General features: G+C 36.5%; 2 protein-coding genes across 2 annotated transcripts in view; one reads left to right on the forward strand and one right to left on the reverse strand.

The window, feature by feature from the left end:
• Positions 1-16,800, reverse strand: part of LOC134792020 (BRISC and BRCA1-A complex member 1-like) — a 180,999-nt gene that overhangs the window by 104,611 nt on the left and 59,588 nt on the right. The window lies entirely within an intron of this gene.
• LOC134792030 (tubby-related protein 4) overlaps positions 1-16,800 on the forward strand; it is a 118,932-nt gene that overhangs the window by 32,097 nt on the left and 70,035 nt on the right. The gene's annotated exons all lie outside the window — the stretch shown is intronic.

The raw sequence follows: 16,800 nt of genomic DNA on the forward strand, positions 1-16,800 counted from the left end.
GCGAACAAAAACTCTAATGCTCAACAATTTTCAGCTAATATTATAACCGGATCACTCGAAACTCTATTTTCAAATCCTTCTGCTTCTAATATTAGTTGTAAATAGTTTTAGCAGTACATTTTTCATCAGTAGCGACACTTGTGCCATCTGGTGTTAAGTAGCGGTACTGATAGTTCCACTACTTGACGTTAGATGTCGACTACGAAATAACGCGCGTTTTGGTAAGAAAACTGATGTATGGAGTTACCACTCTTTGTTTACTTATATTGCTCTATGATCGGGATGATAGATGCAACAAAGAGTCACGTGATTATTTCCATACAATATGTTTCGATTGGCGTTTTCTATCAAACATTGTCATCTTAGCTATGCCCCGGTAAATAGCTAGGGGAACTGTCAGCGCCACTTCAAATCCAGGCGGGCGATTTTTGAATTTCGACAGCTCAATTTCGTGTATTTCGTTCAATAATATCTCCACTACTAGGCGTTTAAATTCTATTAATAGAATTCAAAACGAGTGGTCAATACCACTAGATTCCAAATTTCTATCGCTCGTATTTCCAAAATTAGCATTTCTCCGTTTTTCACCAATTTTCGAGTGACGAAATCGAGCGATCGAAATTCAAAAATCGGCCCCCAGGCTTCTTATTTGCCATATTTGCAGTATGCATTTTGCATTATTATTTAGGTATATCTATCAAATTATTTACATTTGGCAGTTCTGTGAACATACACTTGATTTGATTGAAATTTATTCCGAACCGTAGACATTCAGAAACCGAATTCAGATACATTATAAACATATAACTGATGTAGGGGGGCCGATTTTTAATTTCGACCGATCGATTTCGTGTATTTCTTTCAATAACATCTACACTACTAAGCAATTTTAATAACAAAACTTCCGTGAGACATAGACATATTAAATATATTAAAAACGGGTCACTCACGTGTACGGTACGGAGTGAAACATGTCGAGCGTTTTTCGACTTAAAATACTTGAGTGATCCGTTTTTAATATATTTAATAGACTACTAAGCATTTAAATTCTACTAATAGAATTGAAAACGACAGGTCAATACCACTAGATCCTCAATTTCTATCGCTCGTAATTCAAATACATTAGTTATTTGTACAACAAGAGATCAAAGTTTGATATTTCTTCGAGTGCTTATTTTGAGTTCCGTGCAAGCGAAAGATTCTATAATAGATTTACGAGCGTAGCGAGTGAATCTAATTTAGAATCTTGAGCGTAGTAAGGGATTCAAAAGCGCACGAGATGTAAATAACTTTGATCTCGTGTAGTACACAAAATTTTTCACCCTAAGCAGTGAGAACATACCTAGAGGGACAGAGATAATAGAACCCAAGTATATCGAAATTGTATTAGACCCCGCATGTTGAAATGACATTTGACTATAAAGGTCACTGAGTGAGAGACACTCAGTGAGCAAAATGCGATTTTGCTCACTGAGTGAGACAAAATGACTCAGTGAGCAAAATCGCATTTTGCTCACTGTTTTTAAGAAGCAAAGTACCCTTGTTCGATCTGCTGAGGTGAAAAATATATTTTAGCATTTCGACGTTTTCCACCGATTTTCGAGTGACGAAATCGAGTGGTCGAAATTCAAAAATCGTCCCCCTGAGCCGTCAACTCCCTCTAGATCGTTTAACGGTTGGAATGCCCCTGCTACCCCAATAGACAAAACAATTTATCTATGAGCTTGTTACTAGTATTACTTGAGCTCAAGATCAGTAACAACAATGAGTAGCTCGAGATCCGACTATAACTGGTCTTTGCTGCATGCCCCCTTGTGAATAACAGCCGGGTGATTCGACATTTGACCTCGGACTCGGGTTGGGTCGCGTATACAATACTATACATAGAGTATTGCGATCGGTAAAGAGAAACAATGTAAGTAGAATACAAGGACCAAAAGTCGTAAGAACAGACGACTAAGCAATGTGCTTTATACTTGGAGGAAGGTCATTGTTTTACAGTAATAGGTAATACGTATTCACATTTAGAAGTCCGTGTATAGTATTTTTTACTTTTTTATTTTTACTCTAAGTACATAATATATTATATCCGGGACCCTATTACTAAGACTTCACTTTCCGTCTGTCCGTCTGTCTGTCATCAGGCTGTGTCTCATGAACCGTGATAGCTTATCCGGTTTTTATTATTTATTCTTTCGTTGTCGTCGTCTTCACTGGAAAAGCGTTATTTACTGAACGTCTAATCCTCTACATTTATCGCGAGAATTTCTGGAGAACTTTGCTAAGCCGTCAAACCGTTCGAAACTCCATTTCAGATTTAGAGCCTACTTTCAACAGTCTGCAATCAATCCCGAGCAGCCTCAATGAAAATCTGATATTCCGAACTTTGGCAGTTTTATATTGAATGATGGCTTTTGAAGTACTTTTTTAAAGTTCTGACTTTGCGTTTAATAAGTCGTTTACAGGTCATTTTTGATGATGTAACACGCACTTAGGGTTGCGTAGGTGAGGGGACAATCTAGGGGTTTATTCAGAAAACGTACATATGTTCGCTGCGCTTGAGAAACCAATTAGATGAGTATCGTGTCTATTCGACGAGCCTCTTGCCCGTCGGACTTAACTATTAACAGTATTAACTAACTAACGCATTTTTTTTCCTAATTAGGCAGGTCGTCCAAGGAAATTTTTTGCGTCAAATTTTTTTATTTGACTATTCCCTTATCAGAATTATTGCAGAATAAATTTATTCTATCGTTATAATTATAACGAGTAGTGTTTTCATGACTCTGGGCCCGATTCGAATTTTGAAATAGACATCTATTAGACATCACCAAGATACGATAAAGATATGTTTAAGATCTAACCTGTCAAATTTGACGTTTGCGCGATTCTGGAGATACTGTTGAACGATTTCCACAGGATATGACTTTGAGATCCAATTCACATCTAATACGAGTAGATATCTGACTCTATCTAACGTAAAAGTGACATTGGTTGCCCGAATTGCGCTGCAAAAGAGAACTAGTTGATATCTAAACTATAACGTATCTACACCGTGTTTTTATTGAATTCCGTTAACTTCGGGGTATGGTTAAGTACGTTTAAGAAAACTAAATGGCATAGTTAATTTGGAAAAAAAAAAATTTTTTTTTTTCTTTTTTTTCAGAAAAAAAAATATTAAAAAGTAATTAAATGTAGCATATAGCGTTGTTGTAACACGGGCATTACATTTAACTAAACCAAACAATTGAAATCTGTGACATATCAATGTCAATTCGAACATCGATCGACCGAGATTTTACTTAAGTTTAGTAGCAAATGTATGAACTCATTCTAAACACTAATCAATATTTAAACCGGCCTTAAGACGAAACGGGAGCTGAGCTAAAAGTCAATTTTGAGATTTCAAGCTGAATATACCCGTCGCTCTGACGGGGCGTGAGAGACTGTATTTGTGTGTGTAATGCACGCACACAGATGCGTACGCTTGCACCCGCGCGCGCCTCATTGCCGACAATTTGCAATGTCATTTTTCGTGCGTTACTGCCACGAGGCGTTCACTTATTACTTACTGTGTTGCGATTGAATTTTTTGACCCGGCTTACGTTTACGGAACTCGATAATCTTTCTACTACTGTGACTTGGCTTTGTTTACTTGACTTTGCTGATCAGCTTATTGTTTTGGACTCCGTGAGTTGTGGTTACCTATTGGACCGCACGCAATTCATCTACCTTTATTCAAGTATACCTATACCTTTTGTTATACCTACGTGTTGTTTACAAAACTTCTGGTTATAATATTACAATAATTATGACATTTGTGTTGTACGTAGGGTACCTACTTATGATACTTACTTATAAAGAATTCATGATAACGTCAAATAATGAGTCAAAAGGGTAGGGAAAATAAATCGTGTACTTACTTATATATACTCTTACACTCAACAGCCAACTTTAACATTAGAAAAAGGCACTAAATTTAATTTATAATGGGAGGTCGATCATTGTCGATTACATTTTTTTTAAGTTTGCTGCATTTTTCTAATGTCAAAGATGACTTGCCGAAGTATAGGTAGGTACCTACATACATATAGGTAAATCGTGTTTATTAGTTACACACATAATATTTAATGAATATGGCAATAGAGTTTGGAATTCATACTTACCTACTATTCTAAACAACTTTCCTAATAGAGTTTTACTAGAAATAAGTAATAAGCCTAATAAGATTAAGTATATAATAAAAAAAGAACTGAATACCATAGTACAAGAATAATTATTAGTTAAGTAAGCACATAAATATAATACATATACCTACACATAAATATACATTATGTATTTATAATGATAAGTAATAAATATATTAGAACTTAAGATTAGGGAATAAATTTAATATGTCCCCTCATCCTAGTTACTAAAATCTTAAATATTAAAGATTATAACTGGGTTAAGAACGTGTAATAGTATTATTTTTTGTGAATTAAAAACAGATTTCATTAAAAAAAATTTAATGTAAAATGCCTATGTACGTTTATATAAACCTACTTCGATTTATGAAGCACATAATTCTTATAAGCACCTACTGTATTCTCATAAGGCCCAGGTACTCAAGAAATATGACCAATATTTGCCAGTATCATATTAGTTTTATTTTATTTGAAAATTTAAGGCACTAAAACATCTCTATTCCGATTGAAAGTAATTTATTTAAGTATCTAAATTTCAACGAACTTAACCTCTAAGTATTATACTATGTCTTCTTCTTCCTCGCGTTATCCCGGCATTTTGCCACGGCTCATGGGAGCCTGGGGTCCGCTTGACAACTAATCCCATGATTTGACGTAGGCACTAGTTTTTACGAAAGCGACTGCCATTTGACCTTCCAACCCAGAGGGGAAACTAGGCCTTATTGGGATTAGTCCGGTTTCCTCACGATGTTTTCCTTCACCGAAAAGCGACTGGCAAATATCAAATGACATTAGTTCCGAAAAACTCATTGGTACGAGCCGGGGTTCGAACCCGCGACCTCCGGATTGAAAGTCGCACGCTCTTACCGCTAGGCCACCAGCGCTACCTTACCGCTAGGCCACCAGCGCTACTAAGTATTATACCATGTATTATATTATATTAAAGGTACCTGAGGGTATTATTATTATACGAAACATTATTTTAAGAATACGAGTATTCATTACTTTAGAAGGTACCTACTTATAGATTTTATTGCGTGATGCACATATGCGTAATTAGCCGAAACCTTTATAAGAGTGTAATTCATAAGAAGTACATAAGATATAATTTATGTACTGGTTTGCTGTTAGCTTTTAATTGTATCACTTTACATATATGTTACTCAAATAACTAACACGGTTACACTGTTGTAAGAACATTATTTTTCAGGTAGGCCTTATTATACCTACTATAGGCCTTATTACCTCCTAGTACCTTAGTAGTAGTAGTACTACTACGGAAATTGATTCAAAGACTCAAGACTGACTTAAGTGGCAGTAGGGTGTAGGGTTTTTTCTAGGCTTAATGAGTTCGCTGAAGCTTATTTTTTATACTTAGCGCACAGAACCACTAGTTTAACAGTATCAGCTCTAACCACATGTCACCATTTTTTCCTTTACGTAACAAACTCAGGGGCCCAGAATATCCGATGTACCTATCAAATCAAGGTTCTGTACCAAATAAGGCCCGGTTATTATAGTTCGTTATTTTTTAGCATTAGAAAGAAGGTAAACAATCATAACGTGTCTTTTTATTAATAATTATTGAAAAACGCTTTCAAAAATTAGTTTATATTACTTATGAAAGCAAAAGAATATAAAAAAGTATATGATTAATACATACATACATACATACATACAATCACGCCTATTTCCCGGAGGGGTAGGCAGAGACCACGGATTTCCACTTGCTACGATCCTGACATACCACTTTCGCTTCCTTCACATTCATAAAATTCCTCATACACGCTCGCCGGTTTAGGGTGCTCTTGCTCATTAATATGATTAATATGATTTATAATTCTAACATATTTGCTATGACTTATTTTTCAATGGTAATTTTTAATAAGACATGTCAAAATCTGTTACCTTAATGCAAAAAAACGAATTCAATAGTCATATCAAACGTCGATTATGCAGTTGATGATGAGCTTGCATTTTCTACCATTGGTGCTGCAAATGCATCAACCGGTGGCGATAAACTTTGCCCTCTTGTAAAACAAATTACTATTGTGATTGTGTCCAGCAAAAGGCCAAAATTCGGTTTACTTTCCTGTTTAAAATATTACTAATTTATTCATATTTCAGATTAGGTACATAGGTAACTGTCTGAATGTTACAATGCCAGCTGGCAAATTCTATCACATTTGTTTGTTTGGTAGTCATGGTAACATTCACTTACATTGATATCCTTATTAAGATCTGTATGTTATTATCCAGACCTTAAAATATTGCCACCGTTGCCCTTTAAAAAAATACTGTTTAAATAATTGGCTACTCAAACAATGCTTCTATAGTATAAATAATGACTACACAAAAATGGGTAGTATTGTATATAATGCACGAAATAAGGCCCGATTCTTAAGCGGGTTTAAATTTTGAGGCCATGTCCGCTAATACTATAGACAAAATATCAAGTTTAATAAACACAAAAAAAAAACATTGATGGGCCTTATTTTATAATTTAGGCCTTACTTTGTAATTTAAAGTAGAGTTAGGCCAAGAAAAATCTATAGCGATTTTGATAGAACACGCAGTGCAAGTATTATTTCAAACGTCGCTTCTATGAAATTATGACATATAAATAACACTTGCACTGCGTGTGCTATCAAAATTGCTGTAGACTTTTCTTGGTCTGACTCTAAAATATTCTTTATTACACCACAAACATAAAAACAAATTAAAAAAAAACCGGCGAAGTGCAAGTCGGACTCGCACACGAAGGGTTCCGTACCATTATTTATAAAAACGGTCACCCATCCAAGTACTGACCCCGCCCGACGTTGCTTAACTTCGGTCAAAAATCACGTTTGTTGTATGGGAGGCCCCACTAAAATTTTTATTTTATCCTGTTTTTAGTATTTGTTGTTATAGCGGCAACAGAAATAAATCATCTGTGAAAATTTCAACTGTCTAGCTATCACGGTTCGTGAGATACAGCCTGGTGACAGACGGACGGACGGACAGCGGAATCTTAGTAATAGGGTCCCGTGTTTTACCCTTTGGGTACGGAACCCTAAAACCGATTTACAATGTAGATAAAGGTAGCAACAGGCGGTCTTATCGCTGTTAGTTCTTATTCTTCGTTTGTTTAGCATAGAGTGAAGGTGACGTGTCTTTTTTAAGCATGCAATCGTATAATTATTTAGCTTTTTTACTCGCACTTGCCCGATTTTTTTTGTAATAGTTATGTACTTAGTGGTTAATATTAGTATTTACTTTTTTTTTTCAATAATGCTTAAAAACGAAGTATAGACATGACAACCAAATATTAACGCCATTGTAGGGCAGGATATACAGAACATGAATCATTTGTACTGTCACGCTCCGTGATTGTTGAGCCATTTAGGGTTCTAGCTAAATTGGACATTCCATAGAGCACGAGTAAGTATGGAACAACCAATTCAGCTAGGACCCTAAATTGCTCGACAATTACGAAGCGTGCCTGTAGGTACCTAAAAATTGTGTTAACCCATTTTAACCATGCAATAAAATATTTTTGATTTTGATTTCTAATTTGAAATATTAGAATCAAAAAGTTCATAATAGATTGTATATCATAACTACAAAAATGTGTTCCCTACTCTCAACCCAAAACCCCTTGTATCTTAGGATCTAGATATTTTCACACAAGACGGTTTATCGATAACTTCTTACATCACTAGATTATCGACATTAAATGTCGACTATTGCCCATCACTTTTCTGGCTGTGTACGTATTTAGAAACTTGACTCCGCCCCTAAAATTAGTGCGATAGGGACAACTGCAGCTGAGGCGAAAAATCCTGCGTAAAAATGACAAAAATCGAGGTTTCGTAGTCCTCTTTTTCCTCCCCCAAAACTTAACCAATCGTAACCAAATTTGGAAATCTAAATGATTATGAAATTATCTGTGTCGGACCGTTTTGCTTTTTTGGCTAATTGATATCAGTTTTGAATACCACGCCTCTCATTGCGGCATAGTCTATTAGGCCATTTTGGCCGTTTTTGAAGGGCTCTAGCGCCTTAAAAAACAAAAATATCAAAAAAAGCAAAACGGTCCGACACAGATATTGACAATATTAATCTGTGTTGAAAAAATCATTGCTCTAGCTTCAAAAACCACGGAGGAAAACGAGGACTACGTTTGTATGGAGGAATGACCACTCCTGTTGGCTCTTAAGGCAAGTGTACAAGCTTGTAGAGGCCTTATAGGAAAAAAATAAAATATTGATTATCTTCGAAACGGAGTTAATTAGAATATCGGTGTCTTTGGGAAAGTTACTTGATTTAAGCTCAGGTATGCACCCTTGAAATTAACGGAAATAAAAAAAAACACGGTGTAGAATGGATCTAGTACGTGTCGTCTCTTGTGAATATCTTGAAGTTCGAATACGGCAGTCTAGTTACCAGAGTTACTGTTACTCAAATCGATCCTACGATCTACTACGATCAACTTTGCTACACCGGAAAACTACTACGGCATGCTACGGCGTAGCGTTCGTTGCAGACAAATCTACGCAATGAGAGTAAAATCTTGAAACTTTGTTGTAAGCCAGGCGAACCAATTCTCGGCGCGATTCGGGAAATGAATTAGAGATTCACTAGATATGAAATAGCAAAGATATGTGACGTCCTACGGGTAAAGGTACCTTATCGCGGTTAGCGATTATTAACGCCGCTCCAATATTATGCGCTATACGACGTAAGCGCCAGCCGCCATAAGGTACCTTTTGCCGTGGAACGTCACATATCATTACTATTTCATATCTAGTGCATCTCTAATTCATTTCCCGAATCGCGCCGTCTGTCATTGATAGTAATGTACAACATTGGGATAACTTTGAATTTGATAATTAGGCAAAATGTACTAAACGACGAAATTAGAATCACTTTTTATAACCATTTTTTTTTTACTTTAACCATGATGCTTAAGTTTTTCCAAAGCCTGAAGGTGAAGGGCTTCTGGTTTAGCACACATTAGCGATTTTCCTAATTACTCCGCTTTCGAAGCTATCCCAATGCATGCATCTTAAGGCTCCTCTTCACGTTGGGCCAACGCCAACGCCAACGAGGGACGCAGCCATGCGGTAGAATGAGATACCAATATCACTTGCTCCTTCTAACGCATAAATGCGTCCCTCGTTGGCGTTGGCGTTGGCCCAACGTGAAGAGGAGCCTTTACAATATAACAAGTGCGACGTGCGTATTCGAACTTCAAGATATTCACAAGGACGACACGTACTAGATCCATTCTAGATACGTTATAGTTTAGATATCAACTAGTTCTCTTTTGCAGCGCAATTCGGGCAACCAATGTCACTTTTACGTTAGATAGAGTAAGATATCTATTAGATGTGAATTGGATCTCTAAGTCATATCCTGTGGAAATCGTTCAAGAGTATCTCCAGAATCGCGCAAATGTCAAATTTGACAGGTTATATGTTGGGGTAATATCGGATGCGGGAGAAGAACGTAGGAAATTCATTTCCGCCAAAGTAGGCTTTATTTCTTAATTTTGACAACAATGTGCAAGACGCTATTTCATTGCGCTTCGGACACCAGTGTCCCTCCGCCGCTCAGTGATATCGGATATGTTCTACGCGCCTTTAAAGGGAGCAAGGTAATTTTGGTCATTTTTCTGGCCATCCGATCTTCGCCCTGTAATTTATGTCGAGTATTGTGATAAAACTGTGGTTGTGTTTGTGATTCAGTTGATGTCCAATTTCGTTTTGAAGGTTTATCTTTAAATTAATCCAATCAAAACAGACCTAGGACTGCTGTAGACCGATTTCCGATCTTTACCCTTGCAGGTAAAGATCGGATAGCAACAATCCGACCTTTACCCATTTAAAATTCAGCAGTGATTGTCAAACTTTGTTTTTTTATGACTGCAAGAACTCTGTTTATATCGTAATTATTTCGTTCCTTTATTTTTATTCGAGGACGGTAATTCAAAAGGAAGACATATTAGCAGTGTACGTCGCTATATATGTATGAATGTATTACTTAGGAAATTGTTTCTATTGACATATCACACTTTGAGAGCCACAGATTTACCAAATTTTCGTATATGGGTCAAGATCGGATGCAAAAATGCAAAGTTTTAAACATTTGATGAGAACTTTTAAGTTTCCAGCTATTCGTGGCTGAAATTCATATACGTTGGAGGAGGTTAAACATCGGATATACTGTTTTAGATACCTTGTTATCTGAGCATTAGAACAGGTTTTTTTTCGCCATCCGATGTTCTCCCGGGATGACAAATTCATCGTTACCCTCGAATAAAAATATGTCTCATCTTTACACTCGAATAAAACTGAAACCGTTAAACATTGAAGGTTGCCAATATTCAGGCTTAAACTTCGGTTATTATTTAACGATTTGCACCATATTTCTAGAAGCTGACACGTACTGAGCTCGAGAAAAAAAAATATTTCGCGAGGTCTCCCAATTAGTCCCAAATCCGTCCGGTATTACCCCAACATACCTTAGATCTTAAACATATCGTTATCGTATCTTAGTGATGTCGAAAAGATGTCTAATAGATGTCTATTTCAAAATCCGAATCGGGCCCCGAGTCGGACTAGCGCACGAAGGGTTCCGTACCATTACGCAAACAAACGGCAAAAAAATCACGTTTGTTGTATGGGAGCCCCACTTAAATATTTATTTTATTTTGTTTTTAGTACTATTTGTTGTTATAGCGGCAACAGAAATACATCATCTATGAAAATTTCAACTGTCTAGCTATCACGGTTCATGAGTTACAACCTGGTGACAGACAGACGGACGGACAGCGAAGTCTTAGTAATAGGGTCCCGTTTTTACCCAAAGGGTACGGAACCCTAAAAACTATCTCCATCTCCTCATAAGAAAAATTCAGTATGATTATCTCTCTCTCTCTCTCTCTCTCTCTGACTCTGAAAGACGAAAATTTAAGCAAAAAGCAAGCATCGAATTTTAAGTGGTTTCATTTTAATTATTTAGTTGGTGTTTATTTAGTGAGAGAATGAGAAATATAATAAGAGGCAAGATTACAAAACTGTATCTACTTTGTAAATTTCTCTCCGCGTCTCGAATAATATTTCAATGAAAAGCAAACTTCATTTTGTAAATAACTACATTGTTTGCTTTTCATTCGAACATTGTGGATTTATTGTCTCATACAAAATGTACAATTTGTGAAATCAAATCTTATTATATTTTTATGAGCTTTTATATGTGACGTCCCACGGGTAAAGGTACCTAGGCGGTTGGCGCTTACGCTATTATTAACACCGCTCCAATATTATTGCGGCGCTATGAGACGTAAGCGCCAGCCGCCATAAGATATCTTTTGCCGTCGAACGTCACATATCATCATACTGAAAAGTTATAGGTACTACAGTGGCGGCGCGTCCATATAAAGGTTGACTCACGCTAGACCGGGCCGGGGCTGGCCAGGAGCTTCCAGCGCGTCGTTTTCTATGGGAAGCACCATGTGATCACCGATCAACCGGCATAGAAAATCGTCCGACATGTCTGTCGGACGCCTCGGCCTGGGCACGGCCCGGTCTAGCGATAGTCACCCTTTAGTCGGATTCCACCGGCTTTCCTGTCTCGAACAACTGACTACATTTTTCTACTAGTCTCGATGAAAAAGTATGCCAAACAAGCTCTCAATTGCCTACCCCTAATTGGAACGCTCGATCGATAACTTCACATAAATTAAAAAATATATAAACCTCCAACGCAATGAAACAGATGAACCAATTCTGATAAAACATGTCTAAGTGGCCACCGTTATCGCTAGAGAATATCGTTTAAAAATCGCATCTAAATCGGTTCACCTGTTTAAGAGCTAGCGCCACAGACAGACACATACATATAACATCCCTCTTTTGCGTCGGAGGGTTAAATATAATAGCTAATAAGTTAGGTTGTCCTTTGGTATGGGCAATGGGTCAGCGGACAAAGTCACTTTTGTTTATAAATTATTGAATATTTTATTAGGTTACTGTTCTTACTAACATAAATTTATTTATTTATTTTATTTATCGTATGGCTTCGTTACATGTCACTGGATTCAAAAATTTATTAAGCATGCTAACAACTTATAATTAAAATTTCGCCCTACTCAGGCAAGCAGCCGCTTCTTCAGCCAGGATATTGAAGTCATTCACATTGCCCATATATTTTGTGAGGGGACATTCCAGCACTATGTGTTCGATGGTCTGGTCAGGGTGTCCACACTCGCAGGCAGGAGAGGCGCTCCAACCCCATTTGTGCCAGTGGTGTGCACAACATAAATGATAAGCCAATAGGGGATATTACTGCAATGTTCTGCCGCCAGAGTGCAACAGTAGTACTCTAGTAAATTCATAAACTAACTTATACATACTGTGCCTTAAACTGTTTTTTGACAAGTTTTCACAGACAATAAAATATGACATTGATGCATCACGACTGTTTGTTAACAAGGGCCTACCGGTAAACGCGAAAATCTAAATTTAGGTATCTGCCTATATCGCTCGAATATGCAAGAGTGATAGAGAGGCAGACACCGAACTTTCGATTGTCGTGTTTCACGGTAGGCCATGTGATTAACGTAGTGAATGATGTGTCATCGATGTTTGTTTACTGTATGTGTTCTAGTTACGCCACCTACGCAGAGCTTTGCCTAATATTCCCTATAACTAACAAATTTATGGACCATTATGTTGTCTTTAATAAAGAAATTTTAAGTTTAAAAATTAAAAATTTCTACTTCAGCGCCTCACCATATCCTATCTCACATTGCACGTTGACACATGCGGGTGTCCTTTGCAAGGCCACCTAAAGAAGCCTAAAAGTAAGTCGATTAAACGTGTTACGGCGAAGGCCAGGCTAATACTCAGTCACGTGTACGAGTTATACAATTTCGGGGCCTAGCCATGTGACAATAGTTTAGTTTGACATTAAAAAAAAACACTTGCACTGCGTGTGCTATCAAAATCGTTGCAGACATGTCTTGGTCCAACTCTAATAGATGGTCCATAACGGAAAGGTCCTATCTGTAATAACTTGGAATAACACGCAATTAATTAATGCTGTATTCTTTATTGGAACACTAATTTATCGATCTTACAATCAAGACGCCATATTAGAGAAGAGCGAGACAGACCACAGATAAGAGTGACAACATGCACTTAAAGCTGACATACCTACACGAGTATATCACACTATCTACCACAAAAATGCATGTTTGGTTAATTTAAACACTAAACAACTAGGGTTTTAAGAGTGACCCAGGAGAACGTAACCATGGCAACAAGAATAAAATGATTTACCCATTTATTAATAGGCGCCAAACGAATTTTTTTAAATAAACTAAAACAAATGCTTATAACAAAAACCTATTATTCTGTGAATGAATATTTAAACGACAAATTATAAAATGTCATTTTTCTGTACAATAACTAATAAGCTTGTTACAGTTGTTACCTAGTGTAAAAAAAACACATTAGTTTAAGTTAGCTTAAGTTATTTATAAGGATTGCCATGCCCTAACGGGGCTCATGTTTGAAACTTTATTTCATAAGATCTTATGTAGAATGGTTGTATTTTTCATATAATCGATTTCGACTGGCAAATCATATTACTTTTTGGCAACCGGGTTTTTTAACCTAATTAAACCCCGCTGAATCCGAATTGGCCGGTTGCTTGATCGAAATCTTGACCGGAAGTGATTTATTTGACATTAAAGGTCCCTTTTTTTAGTTTTTCGTAAATAACTCTTAAACGGTGGCGCATAGCAAAAAATGTTCTATTACATAAGTATACTGCATAAAATTGCCTACAAGAAAGATTCAGTACAATTTTTCGCTAGGATCAATATTCAAAGAGATATTAACGCGGGAAATTTATAATCACTTCTAAGGTCCCTTTTTTTAGTTTTTCCTAAATAACTCATAAACGGTGGCCAATATCAAAAAATGTTGTTAAACGATAATAATTTACACACAATTTTGAACAAAAAAGATTCAGTACACTTTTCGCAGGGATCAATATTTAAAAAGATAATAAAGAGGGAAAGTTCTAGTATAATAAATTCTAAGTTTCCTTGTTATTATTTATTCGTTAATAATTTGAAAATGACTCATAGCAAAAAAAAATCTTATACATAAATAATAAACATAAAATTTCCTACAAGAAACATGTAGAACACTTTTCGCTAGGATCAATATTTAAAAAGACAAAGCAGCGGGTAAGTTATAAATAATCAATTTTAAAGTCCCTGTTTAGTTTTTTGTAAATAACTCGTAAACGGTGTCCCATAGCAAAATAGGTTTTTAAGAATAAATTATCTACATAAAATTTCCTCCAAAAAATATCTGGAACACTTTTCTCTAGGATCAATATTTAAAGCGATATTAAAGGAAGAAAGTTAATTTCAATCAGTTCACAGGTCACTTTTTTTAGTTTTTCGTAAATAACTCGTAAACGGTGGCCCGTTACAAAACAATATTATACATAAACATTAAACATAAAATTGTCCACAAAAAAGGTTCTGTACACTTTTTCGCTACGATCAATATTTAAAGAGGTATTAAAGGTTTAATGGCGGCTTTAATGTCAAATATCTCACTTCCGGTCAAGATTACGATCAAGCAACCGGCAAATTCGGATTCAGCGGGGTCTAATTAGGTTAAAAAACCCGGTTCCCAAAAAGTAATATGATTTGCCAGTCGAATCAAGAAGGAGAGCGATTTTGAATTTTTATGTCTAGTCTAATGTACAACTTGAATGCAAATAAACTACTTGAATACTTGAAATTTAAGTTATATGTGAAAATGATGACGAGACTTTTCGTCGCCTCTGTCATCCCGATACATTTTCACTTTTCGATTGGCGTTTATCTGGACTACGGCCACGGGTAACGCCGAATTTTGCGTACATTTAGGTACCGTATTAGGGTAATTCGCCAGTAACTGGCCACCGGCCAATAACTGGCCACCCTAAACTAAAAATGAATTCTAATATTCACCTATAAACAGAATTCATTTTAGTATAAGGTTTCAATAACTGGTTAGCCTTCAATAACTTACCACCTTATACTATAATGAATTCTGTTTATAGGTGAATAGAATTCATTTTTAGTTTAGGATGGCCAGTTACTAACAGGTCTGACACGAACTAACGAATTACCCTACTTAGGGGTCATCCATTAAATACGTCACACGTTTAGGGGGAGGGAGGGGTCAAGAAAATGTGACATGTTGTGACATGGGGGAGGGGGGAGTCACAAACATTGTGACGTCACTTTAACTTCATCAGTAACCGAAAATTAATTTATATTTTTTTATTCGCTGTACAGTTAAATAATGAGTTTTTCGAAGTAATTTTCGTTCCTAATTGGTTCTGTGTTATAAAAATACTAATATTTCTTTTACCAAAAATATTTATTCATTAAAAAAATTATGCCGAGTTACTATTGCCGATTTTGTTGAAAACAAAATTGCCTAAAATGTGACGTCACACCAGGTGGGGAGGGATTTGAAAAATGTGACCAAGTGTGACAAGGAGGGGGGGAGGGGTAAAAAAACCTAGAAATTAGTGTGACGTAATTAATGGATGATCCCTTATGTACGTGTACGTTTTTGAATATGGCCTAATAAGGTTAATAAGTAATTGAATTATAAAACACAAAAAGTAAGTAGTTATAGAACTAGCAGGGGAGATTACCTTAAAGTTCTTAAACACACGTATATCACCCTTCTTACGTGAAACTATTACAGGCCGCACTCACCGCAGGGGCGAACTTACAATGGGCGGTTACCCCTATGATTAATGGTAGGTTAGGGTTATTTAATATGTATATATATGTGATGTGGGTGAAGAAATGGAAAATGTTATCTTGAGATAAGGCTTATAAAGTGGAGGTGGAGGTAACTTGGAATTATTTCGATATACATTTGTCTGCCTGAATATATTAAAAGGATTAATATTTGTTTTTTTTTTGCAAGTTAAACAATACCTGACATTCGTTTAATTAGCACGCATTCTCTGACCTCCACCGATGAACAGCTGCCAGAAACCTGGATCCAGTAATAAAGTCCCGCCGAGTTTCTTGCACCGGTATCTTTTCGGGGCTGTTGTGTAGGGTTCTAGTGGAAGATTTTAACATCCATAATAAGTGTTCACTTTCACTTTTAAGAATAGTATAGGAAACTCAAGTTTCGTTGCTCTCATTATCATGTCACTTGCCAGATATACCAAAGCGGCCAAGGAACTCAGAAATATCTGAACAAGCCTCTATTTTCACAACGTTAGCTTCTTGTTCAGCAATTTTTGAACACCTTGGCAGTTAGCCGCTCCAATGAATTATTCATTATATCTGATGGTGACAACTATTTTCTGAGGCCATATCTCGTCTATAATCGTCTCCTCAAACACATGTTCGCCCTGATGAACCTACAATACACAGCATACACACGTCAGCCCCAAACCCCGACAATGGCGGCATTGTATAACACTCGGAGCGGACACGTGCTAACTAATTGCGGATTACGACCTGCATTCCTTTATCTCAGGGCCAGGAGGCCTATTCTGTTTTATAATTATAAGTAGCAAA

The sequence above is a fragment of the Cydia splendana genome, chromosome 7, assembly GCF_910591565.1.
Source record: "Cydia splendana chromosome 7, ilCydSple1.2, whole genome shotgun sequence".
In the NCBI taxonomy this organism is placed as follows: Eukaryota; Metazoa; Arthropoda; class Insecta; order Lepidoptera; family Tortricidae; genus Cydia; species Cydia splendana.